Source organism: Aythya fuligula, chromosome 3, assembly GCF_009819795.1.
Source record: "Aythya fuligula isolate bAytFul2 chromosome 3, bAytFul2.pri, whole genome shotgun sequence".
In the NCBI taxonomy this organism is placed as follows: Eukaryota; Metazoa; Chordata; class Aves; order Anseriformes; family Anatidae; genus Aythya; species Aythya fuligula.
Window position 1 is genome coordinate 10,528,770 of NC_045561.1, and position 19,291 is coordinate 10,548,060.

At 46.6% G+C, this 19,291-nt stretch overlaps 1 protein-coding gene across 1 annotated transcript in view; it reads left to right on the forward strand.

Moving 5' to 3' along the window:
* The first annotated feature begins 2,885 nt into the window (after window positions 1-2,885).
* Window positions 2,886-19,291, forward strand: part of SERTAD2 (SERTA domain containing 2) — a 74,278-nt gene continuing 57,872 nt past the window's right edge. The window contains exon 1 of the mRNA XM_032183513.1: window positions 2,886-3,235. The gene's annotated coding sequence lies outside the window, so the exon portion shown is untranslated. The remainder of the gene's footprint in view (window positions 3,236-19,291) is intronic.

Below are 19,291 nucleotides of genomic sequence, written 5' to 3' on the forward strand. Positions count from 1 at the left end.
TTGGTTCAACTCAGGAGTAGCTTGACCCAGCTGAAGCAAGCCTGCTCTGAACCTACACACCACACTAACAAAATCAAACTAAACTGCCTCAAACAGAAACCACCTTCAGCAGCAGGCCGTGTTCTCAAACTTTTCTCTTCTTCAACGGTGAGGTTGAGATTTTTAACGTAGAAGCTGAGATCTTCATATAATTGCTTCCTTGCCAACACTGGCCCTGAAGAAAAAACTGTGCTACGCCGGGAAAGCTGCAGCACCGCGACGATGTGAAATATTACCTTGGCTGCTTTCTCTGGAAGCACGCTCGCAAAACCCCCCTAGTAGGTTGTAGCAGCAGAGCAGGATGATTGCTTGTAGACTTTCACCCTCTAGAAGCAATCGTGCCCAAATTCATGAGCTGGTTTCTGTCTAAATTCTGCTGGAATATTACCTCTCAAGAACACGCAGCTGCGAAAAGACCATCCACCCTGAAACTCCCACCCCTTTCAGTTCTTTGAAGAGGGTACGAGTGCATATATATGTGTGTGTGTGCGTGTACCAGTGAATGCTAAATACTCTGTTCATCATTTTATTTGCTGAATTGCACAGAATCTGATGCAAAGCCATGTTTTGTGCTGTGTTCAGAAGTCACTAAGCATGAATCAGGATGTAAGCACTGCTGAAGACTGCAGAACCTTGCAAATATTCTAACCTCTTACTACTATTGCAGGAAAAAAAAATATAAGACAGGTCTTCAATCCTCTGCTTTTGCTACCAATACAAATACGGGGATCACTTGCGAAAATCCTTCACTACTCCCAACAATTAGCTGCAATTAATCCGTTAGTTCAAGGTGAGTGCCTTGGGTTTCAATGTAAACAGGTAAAGCAAAATACGTTTGTGTTTATAAATTTTAAAGCGAATGGAGAGAAGAAGAGCAAAGTGCAGCATGTGTAAAACAAAACACAAAATAACAACAATATGGTGGATTTGGTTTATTCTAATCCAAACACAATTAAAGCAAGAGCATTTACAATAGCACAGCTCAGCAGATTCCAACAGGAATGGAAATATTAGTCAACAAAAAGTTTTATTAAGGTGCAGGCCAGGGTGGGGGCTGGAGAAACCTTCAGATGCTTTCAAAGCAGACTGATGAAACAGAGAAGTTGGGGTAGTTATTGAACAACATTCCTGTCCTAATTTTATCTCAAACAGAAGTCAAAGATTTATGGCTTCATACAGCTGATGAGCCGAGCAGTGCTACAGCCCAAGCAGCTCTGTGTGTAAGAAATCCTCGGACCATCGGCACAATGAAGATGGTGTTGGGAGAAAACTGAGGTGCAAAAAACAGAAGTGTTTCATAGCATCTGTGGGTAAAATTAAAATATATCTGTAGTAATAGCTAATTTCTTGAACTTTGCTGAGCTGTGTGCCATCGCTAAATGCTCGGGAAGGTGTGAGACCCCACCTTACTGCTCCTGGTTTTCTTTCCTTTTTATGCTCTTGAGTGTCATTCATCCCAGATTCCGAGACAACCCTGCCCCGTGTTTGTTTGTTTATTTGTTTATTTATTTATTTATTTTGTGTGGGATTCAGCATTGCTGCTTCAGCTGGGGGCTGTGAAATCTTCCCTCCGGCTTCCCGGCCCTCAATAAAAGCAACCAGGAATAACCTACTACATCTAAAGTGGAAAACAAGAAGAAATTATCGCAGGTTACAGTTTTTCAGCTCTTCATTAAGCTAAAATTAGAAAAAAAAAAGGCTGTAAATAGAGCAGCGTGTCCAGGGAATAAGTTTTGAAAGGAAACAAAGCGTGGATTTTTGCAGCCGGGGAGAACGCCGGCGTGGCCCCTGATTCTGACAGACTTCTGTGAGGTAACGCAATGATGCGACCAGCTGTTTTACTGAAAATAATAATAAAAATAGTGAGTTTCAGAGTTTGTGTGAAGGGGGGAGAACAATTTGGGTATTAGTTTCCCTCAGTGAGACCAAGCCCCCGGCAGGGCTGCAGCCCTTGCAGGGCACTGCTCGCAGGCAGTGCTCGCCCTGGGTGAATTCCTGCGATATTCATCCCTCGGGAAGGCAGCACTGCGCTTTTCTGTCACAGGGCTGGTACGGCTCTGATCTGCCGGCTCCTCCCCGCAGCGCAGCCCGTCAGGGCGATCACTTTTAGCGTTTTTATTTCGATTTTTCCCCTTCGAAATTTGACGGAACGCCGCAAAACGCTTTGTTCTCTCAAAACCTGACCAAAAAAGATGGATAAAAAAGCGGGTTCAAGCAGCGGGACACCCCTCGGACCCCCAAAAAGCCCCGGCTGCCCGCTCAGCCCAGCCCCGCCTCGCTGAGGTAATTCCCGCCCGCCCGGCGCCCGCCCGCACGCCGCCGGCTGAGGTGACCCCGCCCGGAGCCCGCCCGCCCGCCGCCTCCAGTCACGCTCCCGCCCCCGCCCTGCGTGACCAGCTCTCCCGGCGAGCCCCCCCGATTGGCCCGCGCCGTCCGTCCGTCAAGCCTTCCCGCGACGCTGATTGGCGGAGGCGGCAGGCCAAGCCGCAGCGCCCGCCCCCGCGGGGGGTCCCCCCGGCCCTCCCCGGCACTTCGCGGCAGTGTCCTCAGAAGACTCATTGGGCCGAGCGGCGCTGGAGGCAGAGGGGGGGCGAGCCTCGCTTCCCATTGGCCAGCCGCCGCGTCAATCCACCCAATATCCGCTCCCCATTGGCCGGCGGGGGCGGCGGGGGCGGGGCGGGGCGGTGCCGGGCGGGCCCGCCCTGTGACTAACTCCCGTGTGTGAGTCACGGCGCGGCCCGGCAGCGCCGTTAAATGCCGTGTGCGGGCGGGCGGGCGGCGCTGCCTGGGCTGCCGCCGCCTCCTCCTCCTCTTCCTCCACCTCCTCCTCCTCCTCCTCCCCCCCTAGCTCCGGTACCCGGCCGGCGGGCCGCGCCTGTCACCCTGTCACATCCCCCCCCGCGGCCCCCCGTCCCCCCGCAGCTCGCCCGCCGCCTGCCGAGCCCCCGCAGCGGCATGGGATAGAGCAGCGCTGCCTCAGCGCCCTCGCTCCTTTGAACCCCGTTTATTTGCTTTAAAAACCCGCATTTCTCCCCAAACACGCACCTCTCTCAACCCCTCTCGCCCTCCCCGTGCCGTGCGGGCGCCCCCCGCCCCGTTGTGCCGCCCGTTTCCCCTCAGCGCGCCCCTTCCCCAACGGTCTCCAACGGTCCCCAACGGTCCCCAACGGTCCTCGCCGCGGAGCCCCCCGGAGCGGGTGAGTGCCGGGCTCGCCTCGGGGTCGGGGGGGTCGGGGGGAGCCTCAGGGGGAGCCCCCCCCAGAGCCTGGAGGTGTTTTGAGGGGGGTGCGCAGCGAGAGCTGTGTGGAAGTTTTTATTTATTTACTTATTTTTGGGGGTGCGTGGGGGTGCTTCGGGCTGGTTTGGTCGCGAAAGTAAAAGAATATGAGGAAAAAAAAAAAAAGGGTAAAAATCGCGCCGTGCTGCCCGCGACGCGTTTGGGCTCCGTGAGGGGAGCGCTGAGGTGCGAGGAGCGCCTCAAAGTTGCTGGGGGTCAAGGAGGGGGCTCAGACCCAGCCCCGCTGCCTTGTGGTGACCCCAAACAGCCTTTTTTTTTTTTTTTTTTTCCCCCAAATAGCCCCGATCTTCTCGCCCCGCCGAGCCCAGGTGTTTGGGTGTGGGGAAGGGAGCGTGAGGTGGCTCCCTGCCCTGGTGCTGAGCAGGGGGAGAGCCCTGCTGGCGGCTGGGGCTGAGGCGAGCTGGGGGAGCTCGCCGTGGAGTTGTCATGTCTCTATTTCACTGCCATTGATTTTTCCCGAGGTATTTTTAGAAATGCGAATGTGGCGTACGTTCTGGTGTGGCGTGCAGGCAGGGTAGCTAAAATAAAACAGATACATGGAAAACCCCAGCAAACAGAGCGCTCTTTCCACACGCAGAGCTTCCGAAGCTGTAGCGCTCTGCCGGGCTTAGCTGTTCGTGTTGGCTGCTTGTATTTTGTAACTCATATCATACGGAAACTGATTGCTGACTTGGAGGCTTACCGGATCTCACAGCACTCCCAAATCGTCTCTCTCAGAAACATGAAAATTAAGGAGACGTGTACTGAACTTCTGTTAAAAGGCCAGCATGGTTCTCAGAGTCCTCCACATGAAGTTGTTTTTTTTTTTAATGCAAACACTCTTGTAAGGTGAAGTAAAGTATGGCCTCAGTCAGTAAGTACTGAAGTGACAGGTCAGTAAATTTCTAGAGAAAATGAAGTCTTTAACAAATCTTGGCTTGTATCTATAAAGAGGGGAGGGGAGCAAACAAACAAGAATCCACTCTGAGGTGGTAAGTACCCTAAATACAGAATCAGCCCTTAGCAGTATCCGTGGGAGTAACTTGCCCAGTATATCCCAAACCTTCCTAAATATTTGTCGCTTTCCCCTTTACGTGGGGTCTTTGAGCTGCGCTCTCTTCAGTCAGCGTGAAGCAGGCCTGCCTCTCCTCTGGTACTAGTTTAGCACCAGTGTGACTTCATTAACTTCAGTGGAGTGGATTTGCATAGATGTGAAAAGTAATGAAGAACCCCGTGTTTTCAGAGAGCCTCCGAGAACGGTGACATGATGAGCTCTGACTTCCTCTCTCCCCAGACCCAGTTCTGCCACCCTTACTCACAGGAGTGGTACTTTGCCGCACGAGTCCTCCCTCTGATGATGCTTGTGTGACTGCGTGTGCACCACGGCACCAGCCTGGCTGAGTGAGAACAGCAGCTGGTTTTACAGCTTTTTTTTTTTTTTCTCCCCCTGAAATAAGAATGCATTAGCTGACTTTTTCTTGGATTGGGAAGAAAATTTTGGAGGACTTTAGGTTGAAGCTGCTCTGTTAAGTGACCATACCAAAAATAACCATTGAAGATCTCTGTTGCTGCTGGTGAAACGAGCAAGTTTTACGTTTTCTGCGTGTTTAGCTTTCCCTTGTTGCTATGGAAAGTGGAAAAAAGATTGTTGCAGAAGTCGTTATCTTGTCCTGAAATTCCTCTGTGCCTGGGGGAATCCATACCTACATGCAGTGTTCAAGCTGTGGTGTTTGTCTGTGGTTTTTCTTGAGACAAAAAAATAATCACCCAAATTCATGTTCTGTTGTTTAAATGTTTGCTCTTGAAATCATTGGCGGCAGGATCAGGCCCTCAGTTGTTTTTCTTTAAAGCAGTTGGTGGTGGCTTGTATGTGATGTTGTAGAGAGATAGTGGGGATAGTATTATCTGGAGTGTCCACAGCTCAGATCCACTGTCTTGTTACAATCTCAGAAGAAAGCGCCGTGCTAACCCGCCTGTAAAGAAAATAGTTCTAACAAAGCAGGGCTCTCTTCTGCCTTTACGCTCTTATTTATAAATATCTCTTGAAAGATCTGTTGATACTCCTTCAGAACAAGAGACAATTCTTTCGTGTTTGTTTCATGTTTTCATTTCCTTGTGTGACTGTGTTCATTGCTAAGCTTTTGTGTCACTGATTGAGATGTTATTGTAATTAACATTAATTATGCAAACTAGATTGTTTTTAGAGGCTCTCCAACTCCGTATTGATACTGTCAACTTGTTTGTTTGTTAAACAAAAATCCACACATTTCACCGTTCTCAGAGGAAATTGATCAGCCGGTTCCAAATTAACGCGCACATGGGAAACGATGGCAGGATGAAGCTGCTTTAGCTGAAACGTCACATTGAATCTTGAGAGAGGTGGTGAATGCGTTACGGTTGGGTCTGAAATATCAAGGCAGGCTGACCAGGGGGAGCAAGAGAGGGGACCTAGGTACAGCCATTTGAGAGGGTGTTTACACCGCAGAGTCCCACCACGTTCTTTCCACAGAGATGGTGCTGGATTAATTGGGCCAAATTCTGCAGTCCCTCATTGAGCAAAACTCTCACCGAAATATCCTGGAGCTGTCTGCTTGGTTATGAACTGCTGAATTTGTTCAAGAAACAGAGAAAAATGGCAGAGTTTACTTCATTAATTATTTAGGACATTTTGGATCTTAGGCTTGGAGTAGATATCTTCCCTTATTTCTTTTAATTTAGAAAGGGTTTGAGTTTTTTGTAAAGGAAAACCTTTTTTTTAAAACAAACAAAAAAAAAAAACCTTTGAATTATATCCAGTAATAAACTATTCCCTGTAGCAATGGTAATGTTTTAAAAATAATTTTTTCTATGTTAATTATAATGACATTCACAAGAGTCTTTGTCTGAATCTGAATCACCCCTTTGAAACACTTCAGAGCTGAGAAGAACTGTAAAATCTCTCCCTAGAAATCATAATTGTTCCAATATTTATATGTTGTATTGTTGTCTGCTCTCAGGAAGAAAAAAGAATGAGGGGTGGGGAGAAGAGTTTAAATGAGAACTTGTCGTCACGATATCAAGCCTGAAAATATATGCAGACTGGCAGATTATTCCCTGTCTTAAAAATTAAGTCTCTCTAATTTCCCATTTAAATAAGCAAAAATTTGGTTTGCAGTTTGCTTTGGGTAATGAAAGAGGGTGGCTTTTTTTTCTGTTTCTACTTTTGGTGCAGTGGTCCTCTGGAAAGTTAGAAACAGTGCCCTGGGGCTCAGCAAAGTGGAGGGTTTATAATTATATGGGAAGGCTCCATAGCATCAGTGAATTAGCATTAGCAGCTGAGTGAGTTTGTTAAGCTGTAGAGATGGTATTATGGAAATCAATAAAATGCTGATTTCTTTTTCTTATTGCAGATTCCACGCTAAAAGGAAAAGATGCTGTTTGTTTGTCTGCCTTTCGTGTAGGCTTGCCAAACCATTAGCTGATTTGGAAAGGCAGTTTTTCTGGTTCAGACAATAAGTAGCAGATATACGTATATTTTTTAACTTCTTTAAATCTTGATTTATTAGATTGTCACGTAGAAATCACACTGACATCCCGGCCTGCAGGTGCCTTCAAGTGTGTTTGTCAGCAGAAGCAAGAGTGAAGGTCACTTATCTTTCTTCTGACATGCTGGTGTGACGTTGTAGCCAAAATGCTATGTGTTCCTTACCTTTCTGTTTCTGCTGCAAGTTAGCTCAGGTGTTGGGAGGGTTCTGGGGAGATACACTGTAATCCACGGTGAAAATAAAAGAGAAATAGTGACCTTAAATGTTTTCAGAGATGTGAGTCAGGAGGGCTGATATTAATCACTGTAAGATCTGTAATATGCATTGGCCTTTATTTCTTTGTCTCAAAGCTTCTCCTGCTTTTATTCTAGAAAGACAAGTAACCAGATCATTCATCACACTAAGCACTTACAGAGAGAGAAGTGACAGATCGACAGCCTTATGTCGAGCACTAGGTAACACGTATGATGCATTAAGTTCTGATGATCTATATAAAACGCTTTAATTGGGAGGAACGGTAAATGGAGGAGCAGCCCTAGTCCAAGGGCTTTGTGGCTCGTTTTTTTCTTCCTGGTGAAAATTAAATGTAAGTTCATAATCAAATGATTTTATTAAAAAATATCTGTATGCTGTGACCTTTAAAATAGTCTGAAATGGTTTATTTGTAGTAAGATACACTGTGGGCTTTGGGGGAACCTGGGAAAGCTGGCTGCCTTAGCGGTGGATAGCATGACTGATGGTAACTGTGGGCTTCGTGGACCTAAGAAGGTCCAACTCAGCAGCTTCTTTGGGAACACAGCAGTGAGAATCTGTTTTGTGACATGTGAGTAGCATATGTACAGAGTTAAGGCATTCTGAGGCGTGCAAAGCATGTCCTCGTATGAACAGAAACAGTTCAAATGCCAGATTTATGAGGCAGGCAACAGTAAAGGTCAGCAACTTGAAAAATTAACACTATGCTCTGTATTGACATTTCAGAGGGAATTCTGATGGGGGTGTGGTTCCAGTGAATGCAAACTTGCGGGTCCAGCCATACAGATAAAATAGACAGCCTTCCCCTTATCTCTTTGCCAGCCTGAACCTTTTTTTTTTTTATTTTTTTTTTTTTTACTGACAAACTGGCAAAATTATGTTTATAGTCTCCCTGTGCTTTACTCTTTCTGCTGATCTCTAGCCAAATGGAGCCAGCGAGGGCCAGCACAGGGCTTGTAGTGCTCAGCTATGGCTTGGAAATGACACTCTGCTACCTGGTGACTGTGAGCAGGTGAAGGCACAGGAGGGCTGAGGGAGCTGGAGTAACACAGTAAATTCCCGATTCCCTAAAATGTTTGCCTGGGTTGTGACCTGTGGTACTTCCTGCCCGTGACATCGCTATGGGGGCCCGCTTAAGGACAGCTTTAGAACACAGAAATGGAAAAATGGGGATGGATCTTGGCAGAACTTGAATCATACCTTCTTAGCTCCTACCATGTAAACTAGGGATCCAAGCAATACCAAGGATACAGCTTTTTATAACTCCAAAACTGCAGTAGTAACAGTAACTCCAAAAGTAGCTTCTAGATAGAGACGGAATTGCAGTCACTTTGTCTTTTCCTAAGCTGTTGCTAATGCAGTTAAAGCATTAGTTCTGAGAACAAGTGTGTTGAGGACTCCAATTCATCCTCTTTAAAATTTAAATTTCTATATTCATATATTTGCTCTGAGGGAAAAATAAAACATGGGTTGCTTGGTTATCCAAATTCAACATTCTCATAAAAAATGCACGCAGTGTTTTTTGTTGATTTAAAGTCAGATATTCATGTTGATGGCTTTTTCACTTTTGGTTAGCTTTTCTGGTTTCATTTTAAGTATCTTTTCTTCAACTGCTTTCCTTCTGTGTCCTGTCAAATTACTTTTCCATTGTTTTTGATTCTCTCTGCTTCTTTCTAGCCATTTTTTCCAGTTGTCGTTCTTTTTGCACGGTATTGCTGTTTGCTTATAGAACCACATCAGCAGCTCTGAATAACACCGCTCTATGCAGATTACAAATAAATAGCAACAGTTCCTCCTTTAAAAAGCTTACGGTGGGAATGTGAAATCTGGGGGACTGGTTCTCATGTTTTGCATCCCACGCTTCTTGATTTTTGGTGTGGAGAGTTGTTGCACCGCTGTCACGCAGCGTTAAGGTGTGTGTTGAAGTGTGGGACACCAGTAATGTTTCGTGTCCTCTGCCCTTGGCAAGGAAAAGATTCGCCACTGCTGACCCGTGGCCAGAAAGGAAAAGGCGAAGGGAGAGCCTGCTGAAGGTGTGACACGAGTTGGTGCAGTCAGCCAGAAGGAATCAGGACGAGAGCCAGGAATAATACCCAGGTGTCATCAACTGCAGCCATGTGTCCTGTGCTGTACCAAAGCAGGTTTTTTGATTCTATGCTTCGTGGAGCTCAGTTGTATTTATCTTTTGGTCGTTCTGCTTATATTTAGTTGGCAGTCTTCTCTGCTGTAGTCTCTTCTCATCTTTAATAAGTTATGGATACTACAGACCTCTCAGACTGCACGTCAGGGATGTTATTAAGCATCAGTGGGTTTTCTCTCACCTCATGCTGGAATATTTGACGCTTGCCAAAGGAATTGAGGTCAGAATCATGGCCTCTTGAGTATCATGCACCAAAAAAATGTATGTGTTGGAGGTAGCAAAGTACTCCTAGAACAAACAAACAAACAAAACTTGTGAAGTTAAAGGTAATATTTGGTTTGTGATGCAATGTGAGAACTAGGTTATAAAGTGGGGTAGGTTTTTCGTGATGGTGTAAAGGTAAAAGGTGAAGCCTTCTCAAAAGAACCTTTAAACTCTTCAATCTTTTTAAAGGATTGCACCAGTCCTCTGCCAAAGCTGCTGACTTGGAGGTTTTGGAAGGCCCTCCTTCCTGTGAGAGGGAACATCCTTGACAGTAAAGTTTCTAATCAGGGCTGAAGCTTCTAGGCCTGATGGTGGTAGTGGTTGTTATCTGATATCAAGAGACGTGATGGAAGGGATAGCAGCCAGATGTGTGATGGGAAAGGACCCAGTAATAACGCATCCTTCCAGCATTCAGCCAGAACTAGGAGGCTGCCTAAACTGTCCTTTGATTTTAGAATATTTTGAATTCATTACCTATCTACAGATATTTCAGTACAAATTCTAGGGAAAGGCAGTTTCTTTTTTTTTTTTTTTTTCCAGACTTGCACATCTTTATGGCTTTCCCACCTTGCAAAGTTAAAAAAGGAGAAAACCACTCTGTGGGGATAGTCTTCTACTCTTCCCCCTGCCACGTTCAAAATGAGTCTTCCCTTGTTCAGAATAAAAGCTGTGATAATTCATTTCCTTTGCTATGATGATCCATTGCCCAAGTGTCCTGACAGTGTAATTTGATCGTGGCGCTTAGACAGCTATCATATCACTCTTATAAAACAACAGCATTTGAAATCTTATAATCCAAGAAATCCAAAGCTAAAGTGCTTAGAGCAGTGACTAATTGCATGCTAGTGCATATTAGTGCATCCTTCTGAGTTATGTCCCTCATTGGCCGAGACAGACTTGCAGATGAGCTCTTAACACATTATTTAACAAGATGGTAGCATTCTGAGTTTGAATTACTTGTTGCTTTTTTCTGGTTTTATTTATCTTCTCCAGCCCCAGTTTAGGGTTCAGACCTCCCCGTTTGTTTTATGGGAAAGCCGCAGTTCCCATTTCCTTCTAGAGCTGTTGCAGCACGAATGAGCAAAGCGTGTAGGGCTTCTTTCAGGGGCTATCAAAGTAGCCTGTGTTCTTCACACAAGAAAAGTTAAGAACACTTATCTGTTTTCTTCATTTTGTTTCATTTCCTTTTTCTCCTTTCTTCACCGCTTGTACTCTAAAGGTCCTGGAGCAATTACCCAGTCTGTTTTGCATCTCCCCATTCAGGAAAAGGGAGAAGGTTTGCACTGGACTACACGTGTTCTCTCTAGCCCCTTTGTCAAATTTCTTCAAGCTGCAACAGCAGAGGAAAAAAAAAATCCTGTTTGAACACTTTTTTTCTTCCCCCCGACTTTAATGAGAGATTAGGGAACAATTCTTCTTTTACAAAGAAGTAGTGTAGGTGAAGTAGTGTATCTTTAGGAAAGGGTCAGCGCCACAGGAGAGCTGTTCAGAAAGGTTGCCAGATCCTCCCAGCCTCTGCACTAGTCTGTCATCAAAGGCCCCTGTGAAATGAAGAAGGCTATACGCTCTGCGAGTGCGTGTGGATTTCTGATGGTTGTGCTGGATTTCTGCCATGCCACAAAACTGATTAGAATAATTTATAATAAAAAGGGGGCATGGATTTCAGAAAGGGATAATGTGAGAGGGGAAGGAGGGAAGTGGAGGCAGGGAGGCCGAATCTGATTTTTTCTTTTTTTTTTCGTGGTTTATGGATGTACCCCTGAAGCTCAGATTTTCTACCTCTGTCTGTTGGAAGCAACTACCACCCTCACTTATGTTGTCAGAGATGACTGCTGTGTGCTCGGCTTAATGTATGGTGTGCTTATGCCTTGCTGTTTATTTACTTGCAGCAGGACTCGGGATATTCCAGGTACTTTCCAGATGCTGATGGATAATCTCTGCTCCAAGGGACTTGACAAAGCAGAGCCAGGCCAGAGGAAGGTGTATAGGTGGGGATTTACAGACTGCTGCTGAGAAACAGAACAAGATTCACAGGAGGACCTTTGAGAGGAGCGTGAGTGTGTGGTTAAGGTGTTGTGCAAATGAAATGAGGAGTGGAATACAGGGGACTCCAGGAAAGAAAGGGGCACCACGCAAACAAGCGCTCAGACCGCTGAGCTTTCAGCCTAGTCTGCGTTTATCAGCCACCTAGGCCTAGTAAATATGTGCATTTGGTCCCTGGCGTGTCTGGAAAGAAAAGAGATCCTTTGCTTTGCTTCTGCATTACAAGTCAGTCCCTGATCAGTTCAGAACTCCTGACACCTGATCCATCTCTTGGATGCTTTCCCCTGTGTTTGTCGATGCGCAGTGTGGTGGCCATGTAAGCGGAGTTCTCCTGTCGTGTTCTGCACGCAGAAATGCTGGGAAAATGAGAAAGGGTCTGAGGCGTGAGGTGCGTGTGCAGCGTGAGGCGTGACAAGCCAGAGGGAAGCAGCATTGGGATTTTGTGCCTGCATTCCTTGGGGCTGGAGGTGTTGTCCATTAAGGCCCCCCGAACATGTCTGTAACGCAAAACAGAAAACAAAAAGAAAATGTTTTCTCTTCAGTCGTCATTCTAGCATGGCTTATGTGCGTATGAATCATTCCTCCTCCATCTGGAAGGATGAGATGCAGAGCTCTTTTTCTAAGGAGGTATCTAACATACATCCTCATAGCAGCCAGCAATTGGCATGACAAAAGGGTTACAGCTAGTGGCTGGCACCCTTCCCATCCATCTTGCCACTGGAAACATAATGCCTTTGCAATGTGCTTGTTCTTCAGGCGCCGCCATGCAGAGCCAGTCCCTGGGACATGTCACAGAGCAGTTGCATGTCGCTTGCTTTTGTTTGTGGCGCCTCCTTAGCAGCACAAGGACTGGGAAGTGGGAGTAAAAGTGATGGATTAGTTTTCTTTAGTGTGACATGGAGTGTTTGGGAGCAGTGAGGTACTTGGGGAACGTCCCCAGGTGCGGGAAGGTGAGCAGCAAGGCATTTAGCATGGTCAGCGTAACATAAATGTGGCAGAAGAGCTTGTTTTGCTTCCTACCCTCTATGCCTGGTGCAGGGCAAGGTGAAGTTTAGTAGTATGGAGTGCATCTGGGTTAAAAAAAAAAAAAAAGTGTTCTTGTATTAAAAAAAGTTACAGACTTTGTTCATGTAATCTGACCACATCGTACATGTTCTTTTTTCCACTTGAATTACAAGAAGACAAAGGCCCTGACTCGGTTAACTTAGTTTCCAGTGTTCCTGTGGTGTCAAGAAATAATTTTATTGCCCACCTTTTTTTAGATAGGTGTATGACATGGTGTCAGAACGAGCGGGAGAAAGGAGATCCCCTTAACCTCAGCCCTTTGCTCTAACAAAGCTCTCGTTATCTTTTGCTTTTGCTGAGCCTGACTGGCAATGACCTCAGCTTACAGCAGTGACCAGCTTCAAGATGCAGCTCAAACCGCCGTGTAAAAGCTGGATGTTTTCTTGCTGAAGCTCCTTGAGGCACTCCTGCAACGCACCAAAATGTGTGCCCAGGGGACTGGATATGTATTCACTGCTTCCTCCTTTTGAAGGATGGTTGGAGATGAGATAGAGGAGAGTCCAGGATATGCTGCCTGCCCCTGGGACCTCAGGTGCATTTAATGAGCTGGCATTTGGACCACTTGTTCTCGGAGCTGGGACCTGTGCCTGTTCCTCCCCAGGAGCTGTGTGAACAGGGAGAGCCCCCGCTTCCCTTCCCCGCTCTGCTTTTTAACCAGTACCTGCTCCTCCTTTCTGCGTAACAGATCTGATTCTCCTCTGTGAGGTAGGCAGAACTCTGCTGCGAGAGCTGATGGGCGTCTCACACGGGATGGTCAGGGGGGTTTAGGGCACTGCTCTTGCTGAAACTTCCACCCCATTGGGATGGGGTGGGAATGGCAGGGAGGAAGTCACCGCTCTGCCTCACCTGAGGGAGCTGAGTCCTGGTGTGCTGCGTGGAGGGTGCAGACCTGTGGTCACTGCCTTGGATGTGAAGTGAGCAGCTTCTCTTCTTGTGAGGTGGGTTCCTATCTCAGCGTGTGGGTGGAGGTACCTCCTTTGGGTGGGTGTTCCTAGTGTCTCTTAGCTGACTCTGGACAGTGATGCACTGAGCTCAGAGGGGTACTGGCCTCTTCCCCACCATATTTTGGGTGTGGGGGAGAAGGGGGAAGGCTGCTGGGACCTGCAGGCATTCTGTGGCAGAGTTCCTGCTCTGAGCTGAGGACTGCTGTGCCCGCTTCCATCAGAGCTGTTGTGACAACTCAGCGGGGACTGAAGTTCTCAGATAATGTCTGCTTCCTCCCAAAATGCTTTTGGGAGGACACTTTGGAGCTGGGCTGTGAAGCAGCGCCCTGGAAAGCCACTCTGCCCTCAAGAGTGGAACACTCCTGCATGCTGTGCTCTTCTAGACCTGGTGGCTGTGGAGAGCTTTCCTCTTGCCAGGTCCCCAGCTTCTGTTTTATCTTCCCCGATACATTATAGCCTGCAGAAGACCCTTCAGGCAGAGATGCTTTGTTACTTTCTTTAGCTTCATGATTGCTGTTTATACTCCGGTGTAATAAACACAATTAGCATTTCTGGCTTATTTCAGGGTGTGTGCTTGCGTGTGAAAAAGATTTGGATACATTAATTCTGCTGCCTTTCTTACCTGTGTCTGAGATACTATCTGCTTACTATCTTTCCTCATACACAACAGCTATGGAAAGGAAATAACACTCTTTGGGCTCTTGGAAACATTTCAGTAGCTTGGCTTTGGTAAGCAGTACTTCAGTAAGAGGGATTGAGGGGGAATAATACTGTGCCTCTTTGAGAACTGGTTTCCAGATCCTCAGAGCAGAGTCAGAAGGTGAAGGCTGCTCCTGCCGCACACTTCACGTGCGGTGTCTGACTGCAGCATGCTCATGTATGTGGATTTGACTCTGGGACAAGCCCAGACCCAGAATCTGGGGACCCCCAAGGCAGAAGAATTGGGTTTGCTGTGTGTTTGTATATGCTGAGCAGGTGTATATTTCTTTTTTTTTCTTCTGGGTGTGCTCGGAGTTTTAGCCTGAGTCAGCTGTGGGTATTGCCACTTGCTGAAAGGCTGAAGAGCAGATTCTCGTGGCCTGAATTCCTCCTAAGGCTCTGTGCTTGAAGGCCAGGAGTCAGCTGGAAGGGAAAAAAAAAGATACGGGGCCTTGGATGCAATTTAGGGTGTGTGACTCTGGCTCCTCCTCTCCTGTGATACCAGCATGCCATAAACATCTGATTTTGGAAGCTAGTTTTTTTTTTTTTTTTGTGGTTTCTTTTGTGTTATCCTCTAAAGTTTGAGAGCTTGCATCCTGGAAGGACTGGACAATGCTGTGCCACCTGTCAGCAGCACACGCAGTGGGTGCTGGATGAGGGAGGTGCCCAAGCTCTGAGGGTGCTTTGCGGTGTTCCCAAGGCGCTCAGCTGTGCGGGAACGGAGCCCTTCGGGGCTTGCTTATGGCCACGAAGAGTCTGATCCCTCGCTGCGTTGGCCCTGCTAATCTCTGACTATCAATCATCCTCTCCCCGTTTGGAAGAACTTTTGACTTAATAATAATGAGAGATACATCAGCCTGAGTAATTTCTGTTTGAAGATATTAAGCTGTGTGAACACTGAAGAATATTATATCCTAAGCTTCTGAGGAGGGCCAACCGTAATGCAGTGCCACTCTTGGAATGATTTGTTTTAACTATAGGGCCGGTTTAAATAGAGCTATTTAAGTGTATGTTGCTGTTCCTCATACATCAAAAAGTGAAGTTCAGTGAATAATGACTTATCGTGGGGCACTGCAGTGAGATAAGGACTCATCATAGCGTTGCGAGAAATGGCAATGTCGTTAAAGGAAAAAAGACTTTTTGTCTATAAGCTTAATTGGAAAAGCCAGAAATCTCGAGTGGAGGTTTCTAGCATCCTGGCCAACTGGAGTATATCATAATAAGAACAAATTTCTGTGTGCAGAGGGTGTCCAAGGCTTTGATTGCTGCATGAGCCACATAGCTGTGGGATATTTTCCTCTGTGTGCCTTTTATGCAGATAAGTGATGGTACCTGATTTCTGGTCCTGGAGGGGGAAACTAAAGCCTTATTATTGAGCAGCTTTCCAAGACACAGGAGCTGTCATTAAGTCACCAGTGGACAAGGGAGCTGCGTGTGGCAGGCATTAGCTCTTTTTCTGCTTTTAATGGAAATGACTTGCAGTTATGTCATGTCATAATTTTTTAAACTGTGTGAGGGGGTGTGACTCGTTTACTCTCACTCAGGTTGTTAAAGTGCACGCAGAAGCAGCTGCTTGCTGAGGTGGCTGATCCTATGGGCTAGGTGTGGGGATGGCCAGTTCCAGGGGTATCGGGCACTCGCTTTCAGAGAGCTCTGCAACAAAGCCCCTGCGCTCAGGTTTCCCTGTCCCCTGAATTTGGGTCCACCCTGCAATATATGGAGAGTTTTAAGAGGAATGATGCTCAAGGCTGACACTGCTTTTCCTCCCTTTGTGGCGTTTACTCTAACTTATTGCTTTTAGCAAGTATAATCACTGTACTGCTGTGGTCTCGGGGATAGTTAGCAGGACACCACGATCTGCCCATCTGCAGCAGCTCTGCTGGAAAGGTCTAGTCTGCAGGAGCCCTTGTTTGCTCTTTAGGATAAAATGCAATTGAGCATCTGGAGAAATCTGTTCTATAGTGGAAATGAACTATAAATACATAACGGGGGATTTTTTTAGTCATTACACCTAAATTGGTTATTTTCTACCACTTGTAGGACTCCTTTAAAAAAAAAAAAAAGCTGCTTTTTCTACCTCCACGAGAAAAACACCAGCTCAGTGGTCAAATGCTGTGCTATGGGTAAGATGTAGAAGCAATAACACAGGAGGAGCAGTGTGAGGAAAAAGACAGCTTCCTGCTCTGTGGTGTTTCTGATTTATTTGTTGCTTTTTTTTTTTTTTTTCTTCCTAATTATATGGAGTTGGAGGAATGAGCTGGTAGGATATGAGTGTTGCTATCTTGTTAATAGGAGTTGTGGTCATGGATGGCATGCAAGCAAGAGGCTGCGAGGGACTGGGATGTGTCCGAAGGAAAGGCCAGCAATGAGCCAGGCCAGCACAGGGCTTTCTCAGGTAGAAGGTAAACTGAGGGAATGTCTGCAAAGCCAGTGCCCAAAGCTGGAATTCTGCTCCTTTTTCCAGTTAAACCAATACGTAAACCAGTTCGCTTGATGCTCCCATTAATTTGGACTACTTACCTTTCCAGTTCTTCCAGCTTGTGATTTGGGCAAGATGAGCCAGCAGGGCAAATGACGTTCTGGAACTGGCTTGACTTGTCTCTGTGTCTCCCCAGAAAGCCAGCGTCGTCTTTACCACCAAAACAGTGACCGGCTCCACTGCTATTGTCTGGGACACCTGAGACTCAGCAGCAAAATCATCTGCTACTGCTTAGAAAAGGGACGATGAAGGAAAACTTGCAATCCTTTGCCAGCTTTCTGTGCTTCTCTACCCAGTAAGGCTTTTCTGCACCATACAAATGGTGTAGCAGCTGTGGCTCGAAAATCACTGGGGCTTTTCCCTCGCCGTGGGGTATTTAACTGTATCCAGCCCTGGCACCTTTACAAGCACAGACAGCAGAAGCTGTGTATGGGGCCGGCATCATGTACGTGCCAAGCACACTGCTGCTGACAGCCACGCTCTCCATGTCCCCTTCTGAGGTGACCAGAGAGCACAAAGTGGGCTGGCCCTCTGGAGTCCGAGCTGTGCTCTTCTCTGGCTCGAGGTCTTGAGCATCTTGTCCCTACAGACAGCAGGGAGCAGCGTGAATAAAAGCCTTCTTTTTAATGGAGAGCTGCACACCTGGATTAGCGGGGGATCTATGGGACAGGTTGCATCAGGGTTTCTTATACTGCGTGTTTGAGAAGGGGGCACAATAAGGAGGAGACTGGGTACTTAGCAAAGCGTTTAATTTGATTGTGTAACTCCACCGCAGTGAGCTCGTGACGTGTGTTTCTGACTTAACCAAGAACCACTGAAGGTGCAAAGCCCCTTCGTGTCCTCCCTGTTCCAGGAAGCCCTGACGGGCCTCTGGCTAAACAGTCAACAAGTCCGCGGAGTCACTGGTGTTTTGATGCCTGTGGAAAGAGAAGTTGGCAGTGGGAGTCGTTTTCTGGCTTGTGTTGCTAACTGTGCCAAAGAAAATCAGCTTTCTTGACCTGAAACAACACTGAAGCTGCGTGCAGGCTGCAGAGTGCAGCAGGGCAGTGGTCTTTCCCTCATGTCTCAGGACATTCAAAGGAGATTTCCTTGACGTCAGAGTAGACCCTTGTCTTTCCTTGGATTTGGTTGAATTCAGAGGGCCATAGCTGAGGTCTGAGGCCTGCCTCTTCCTCTGGTTTACTTCACTATCAATTTTTTTCTCTCTCTGCTCAGGGCAGTAGTAAAGCCTTTGTGTTATGTTCTCACCCGCCACTAAGGGCTCCATGCTTTTGTCTGCTGACTGTATCGGTGGATACAGCTGGTATGCTCACCCACCAAAAGGGTTTTTGTTTCACTGGTATTGCCAGAAGCCATTGTCAAGTGTGTTCTGCCAGACAAAATAAAAGGAAACCTCTGAGTCTCAAGAACTTGTGAAGAAGCCCAAGAAGGGAAATTGTATCTCTGGCAGCCCCTAGGCCCTCTGACACAAAGATCAGTGATCCACGTCTCCTGAGACTCTGGGGATCAGGGGCTGGATTTCTCCTCTTACGCCAAAGGTTGCCTGCCTCTGACAAAAAAAAAGAAAAGAGGAAAAATGCAAGTTGGTTTCATTGGAAAAAGAAAAAACAGACGATGCTGAAAACCTGTAACTGAACTGACTTGATCTTATGATTGAAACTCTTGCAATAGCTGGCTCTGATCTACTATAACGTCCACACACAGTACCGGGGCAGGCTTTTTGTTTGCTGCTGGCTTTCTTTTTAGTTTTGTCTGCACAAAGAGGAGGGAATAGCATCAGGTGACGAGGCAGGAAACACTCGTGCATCAAAGTGATTGACTGTTCAGTGCCTGGAGTTGGGAGTAAGCCATATCTTAGACCAGGAAAAAACAAACGGAGCAAATGGAGCCGCTCGAGTTGTTCAGTGTGGAACAGAGCCTGGCGGAGAAGACGCTGGCTGCAGCACTGCACATCTTCCTGGCCTGAGCGATGCTGCACCAGGGAACTGGAGAGGCTGAAATCCTGTGTCAGTTCTGCGTCTGGCAAACTTGGTGACAAAGATTTACTGTGGGCTCCAGCGGGAGAAAGGGAGAGCACTGTACCTCCCAGAGAGTTTGGATGCTGTGCGTGCTCACGTGAGGGGAAAAGGGTATTCCTCCCTTAGAAGGTACTAGAGATCAGCTGAGGCCATTTGATACAGCATTACGCAGTTGTGTAAAACTCAGTCATGGGGTTTTTATTTTTGAATAGTTAGCAAACTGGGCAGTAATGATATAAGTGATTAGAGCCGTGATTATCTGCGTTGCTTTTGATTTTGTGGCTGAACCAGAAATGTGGGTTGGCTTGAACTGAAACAAGAAAAATATCTCTTGTTAACGTGAAGAAAATAAGACTTCAGGTAATCCTAAAACCAAAGTTTTTTTTCTTTTTTGGATTGTTTCAACTCTTTTAGGTTAAAGATTAAGATTGAAAACAAATTCTAGTTTTAGAGAAGCTGGAATTTTAAAGGGCTGTTGGAGTTGAAATTTTGTTCTGGCCTTCTTGAACCCACGCTCCGAACGTTACATGGGCTGGATTCACCTGCAG